Here is a 6,375-nt window from a genome sequence, read left to right as displayed (position 1 = left end):
TAGCGTATAACGTCATATAGAATTGGGGTCTAACGTATAACGTCATAAAGCAATGCGTCATAACGTATAACGCCATTTAGTAATGCGTCCTAACGTATAACGTCATATAGAATTACGGTTTAACGTATACCGTCATACAGTAATGCGTCATAACGTATAACGTCACATAGAATTACGGTTTAGCGTATAACGTCACATAGAATTACGGTTTAGCGTATAACGTCATATAGAATTAGGGTTTAACGTATAACGTCATATAGTAATGCGTCATAACGTATAACGTCATATAGAATTACGTCATAACGTAGAACATCACATAGTAATACGTCATAACGTATAACGTCATATAGAATTAGGGTTTAACGCATAACGTCATATAGATTTACGGTTTAGCGTATAACGTCATATAGAATTAGGGTTTAACGTATAACGTCATATAGTAATGCGTCATAACGTATAACGTCATATAGAATTACGGTTTAACGTATACCGTCATACAGTAATGCGTCATAACGTATAACGTCACATAGAATTACGGTTTAGCGTATAACGTCACATAGAATTACGGCATAACGTATAACGTCTTATAGAATTAGGGTTTAACGTATAACGTCATATAGAATTACGGTTTAGCGTATAACGTCATATAGAATTAGGGTCTAACGTATAACGTCATATAGTAATGCGTCATAACGTATAACGTCATATAGAATTACGGATTAACGTATAACGTCATATAGTAATGCGTCATAACGTATAACGTCATATAGAATTACGGTTTAACGTATACCGTCATACAGTAATGCGTCATAACGTATAACGTCACATAGAATTACGGTTTAGCGTATAACGTCACATAGAATTACGGCATAACGTATAACGTCATATAGAATTACGGATTAACGTATACCGTCATACAGTAATGCGTCATAACGTATAACGTCACATAGAATTACGGTTTAGCGTATAACGTCACATAGAATTACGGTTTAGCGTATAACGTCATATAGAATTAGGGTTTAACGTATAACGTCATATAGTAATGCGTCATAACGTATAACGTCATATAGAATTACGTCATAACGTAGAACATCACATAGTAATACGTCATAACGTATAACGTCATATAGAATTGGGGTCTAACGTATAACGTCATAAAACAATGCGTCATAACGTATAACGCCATTTAGTAATGCGTCCTAACGTATAACGTCATATAGAATTACGGTTTAACGTATACCGTCATACAGTAATGCGTCATAACGTATAACGTCTTATAGAATTACGGTTTAGCGTATAACGTCATATAGAATTAGGGTTTAACGTATAACGTCATATAGTATTGCGTCATAACGTATAACATCACATAGTAATACGTCCTAACGTATAACGTCATATAGTAATGCGTCATACCGTATCACGCCATTTAGTAATGCGTCATAACGTACAACGTCTCATAGTAATACGTCATAACGTATAACGTCATATAGAATTACGTCATAACGTATAACGCCATATAGCAATGCGTCATAACGTGTAACGTCATATAGTATTGCGTCATGACGTATAACGTCATATAGAATGACGTCATAACGTAGCACATCACATAGTAATACGTCCTAACGTATAACGTCATATAGAATTACGTCATAACTTATAACGTCACATAGTAATACGTCATAACGTATAACGTCATATAGAATTTAGGCATAACGTATAACGTCACAGAGAATTACGGTTTAGCGTATAACGTCATATAGCAATGCGTCATAACGTATAAGGCCATATAGCGATGCGTCATAACGTATAACGTCATATAGAAATACGATATAACGTATAACGTCACATAGTAATACGTACTAACGTGTAATGTCGTATAGAATTACGTCATAAAGTGTAACGTCACATAGTAATACGTCATAACGTATAACGTCATATAGAATTCCGGTTTAAAGTATAACGCTACATAGCAATGCGTCATAACGTATAACGTCATGTAGAATTACGGCATAATGTATAACGTCAAATAGTAATACGTCATAACGTATAACGTCACATAGTAATACGTCATAACGTATAACGTCATATAGAATTCCGGTTTAACGTATAACATCATATGTAATTACGGTTTAACGTATAAAGCCATATAGAATTACGTCATGACGTATAACGTCACGTAGTAATACGTCATAACGTATAACGTCACATAGAATTCCGGTTTAGCGTATAACGTCATATAGCAATGCGTCATAACGTATAACGCCATTTAGTAATGCGTCATAACATATAACGCCATATAGTAATGCGTCATAACGTATAACGCCATTTCGTAATGCGTCATAACGTATGACGCCATATAGTATTCCGTCATAGCGTATAACGTCATATCGAATTACGTCATAACGTAGAACATCACATAGTAATACGTCATAACGTATAACGTCATATAGAATTAGGGTTTAACGTATGACGTCATATAGAATTACGGTTTAACGTATAACGTTATATGGTAATGCGTCATAACGTATAACGCCATATAGTAATGAGTCATAACGTATAATGTCATATAGTATTGCGTCATGAAGAATAACGTCATATAGAATTACGTCATAACGTAGAACATCACATAGTAATACGTCAAAACGTATAACGTCATATAGAGTTACGTCATAACTTATAACGTCACATAGTAGTACGTAATAACGTTTAACGTCATATAGAATTTCGGCATAACGTATAACGTCACAGAGAATTACGGTTTAGCGTATAACGTCATATAGCAATGCGTCATAACGTATAAGGCCATATAGCAATGCGTCATAACGTACAACGTCACATAGTAATACGTCATAACGTATAACGTCATATAGAATTACGTCATAAAGTATAACGCCATATAGCAATGCGTCATAACGTGTAACGTCATATAGTATTGCGTCATGACGTATAACGTCATATAGAATGACGTCATAACGTAGAACATCACATAGTAATACGTCCTAACGTATAACGTCATATAGTAATTCGTCATACCGTATCACGCCATTTAGTAATGCGTCATAACGTACAACGTCTCATAGTAATACGTCATAACGTATAACGTCATATAGAATTACGTCATAACGTATAACGCCATATAGCAATGCGTCATAACGTGTAACGTCATATAGTATTGCGTCATGACGTATAACGTCATATAGAATGACGTCATAACGTAGCACATCACATAGTAATACGTCCTAACGTATAACGTCATATAGAATTACGTCATAACTTATAACGTCACATAGTAATACGTCATAACGTATAACGTCATATAGAATTTCGGCATAACGTATAACGTCACAGAGAATTACGGTTTAGCGTATAACGTCATATAGCAATGCGTCATAACGTATAAGGCCATATAGCGATGCGTCATAACGTATAACGTCATATAGAAATACGATATAACGTATAACGTCACATAGTAATACGTACTAACGTGTAATGTCGTATAGAATTACGTCATAAAGTGTAACGTCACATAGTAATACGTCATAACGTATAACGTCATATAGAATTCCGGTTTAAAGTATAACGCTATATAGCAATGCGTCATAACGTATAACGTCATGTAGAATTACGGCATAATGTATAACGTCACATAGTAATACGTCATAACGTATAACGTCACATAGTAATACGTCATAACGTATAACGTCATATAGAATTAGGGTTTAACGTATGACGTCATATAGAATTACGGTTTAACGTATAACGTCATATGGTAATGCGTCATAACGTATAACGCCATATAGTAATGAGTCATAACGTATAATGTCATATAGTATTGCGTCATGAAGCATAACGTCATATAGAATTACGTCATAACGTAGAACACCACATAGTAATACGTCAAAACGTATAACGTCATATAGAGTTACGTCATAACTTATAACGTCACATAGTAGTACGTAATAACGTTTAACGTCATATAGAATTTCGGCATAACGTATAACGTCACAGAGAATTACGGTTTAGCGTATAACGTCATATAGCAATGCGTCATAACGTATAAGGCCATATAGCAATGCGTCATAACGTACAACGTCACATAGTAAAACGTCATAACGTATAACGTCATATAGAATTACGTCATAACGTATAACGCCATATAGCAATGCGTCATAACGTGTAACGTCATATAGTATAGCGTCATGACGTATAACGTCATATAGAATTTCGGCATAACGTATAACGTCACAGAGAATTACGGTTTAGCGTATAACGTCATATAGCAATGCGTCATAACGTATAAGGCCATATAGCGATGCGTCATAACGTATAACGTCATATAGAAATACGATATAACGTATAACGTCACATAGTAATACGTACTAACGTGTAATGTCGTATAGAATTACGTCATAAAGTGTAACGTCACATAGTAATACGTCATAACGTATAACGTCATATAGAATTCCGGTTTAAAGTATAACGCTATATAGCAATGCGTCATAACGTATAACGTCATGTAGAAGTACGGCATAATGTATAACGTCACATAGTAATACGTCATAACGTATAACGTCACATAGTAATACGTCATAACGTATAAAGTCATATAGAATTCCGGTTTAACGTATAACATCATATGTAATTACGGTTTAACGTATAAAGCCATATAGAATTACGTCATAACGTATAACGTCACGTAGTAATACGTCATAACGTATAACGTCACATAGAATTCCGGTTTAGCGTATAACGTCATATAGCAATGCGTCATAACGTATAACGCCATTCAGTAATGCGTCATAACATATAACGCCATATAGTAATGCGTCATAACCTATAACGTCATATAGTATTGCGTCATGAAGTATAACGTCATATAGAATTACGTCATAACGTATAACATCACATAGTAATACGTCTTAACGTATAACGTCATATAGCACTACGTCATAACGTATAACGTCATATAGAGTTACGTCATAACTTATAACGTCACATATTTATACGTAATAACCTATAACGTCATATAGTATTGCGTCATGAAGTATAACGTCATATAGAATTACGTCATAACGTATAACTTCACATAGTAATACGTCATAACGTATATTGTCATATAATAAGGCGACATGACGTATAACGCCATATAGCAATGCGTCATAACGTACAACGTCATATAGAAATACGTCATAACGTATAACTTCACATAGTAATACGTCATAACGTATAACGTCATATAATAAGGCGACATGACGTATAACGTCATATAGAATTACGTCATAACGTATAACGTCACGTAGTAATACCTCATAACGTATAACGTCACATAGAATTCCGGTTTAACGTATAATGTCATATAGAATTCCGGTTTAACGTATAACGTCATATAGTAATGCGTCATAACGTGTAACGCCATATAGTAATGCGTCATAACGTATAACGTCATGTAGTATTGCGTCATGAAGTATAACGTCATGTAGAATTAGGTCATAACGTAGAACATCACATAGTAATACGTCATAACGTATAACGTCATTTACAATTACGGTTTAACGTATACCGTCATACAGTATTGCCTCATAACGTATAACGTCACATAGAATTACGGTTTAGCGTATAGCGTCATATAGCAATGCGTCATAATGTATAAGGCCATATAGCAATGCTTCATAACGTATAACGTCATATAGAAATACGGCATAATGTATAACGTCACACAGTAATACGTCATAACGTATAACGCCCTACAGCAATGCGTCATAACGTATAACGTCATATAGAATTACGGTTTAACGTATAACGTCATATAGTAATGCGTCATAACGTATAACGCCATATAGTAATGCGTCATAACTTATAACGTCATGTAGTATTGCGACATGAAGTATAACGTCATGTAGAATTAGGTCATAACGTTGAACATCACATAGTAATACGTCATAACGTATAACGTCATATAGAATTACGGCATAACGTATAACGTCACATAGTAGTACGTCATAACGTATAACGTCATATAGAATGACGGTTTAACGTATAACTTCACATAGTAATACGTCATAACGTATAACGTCATATAGAATTGCGTCATAACGTATAACGTCACATAGTAATACGTCATAACGTATAACGTCATATAGAATTCCGGTTTAACGTATAACTTCACATAGTAATACGTCATAACGTATAACTTCACATAGTAATACGTCATAACGTATAACGTCATATTATAAGGCGACATGACGTATAACGTCATATAGAATTACGTCATAACGTATAACGTCACGTAGTAATACGTCATAACGTATAACGTCACATAGAATTACGGTTTAACGTATAATGTCATATAGAATTCCTTTTTAACGTATAACGTCA

The sequence above is a fragment of the Bombus fervidus genome, unplaced genomic scaffold (assembly GCF_041682495.2).
Source record: "Bombus fervidus isolate BK054 unplaced genomic scaffold, iyBomFerv1 scaffold0020, whole genome shotgun sequence".
Classification (NCBI taxonomy): domain Eukaryota; kingdom Metazoa; phylum Arthropoda; class Insecta; order Hymenoptera; family Apidae; genus Bombus; species Bombus fervidus.
Note: the sequence above shows the minus strand (reverse complement) of the source record.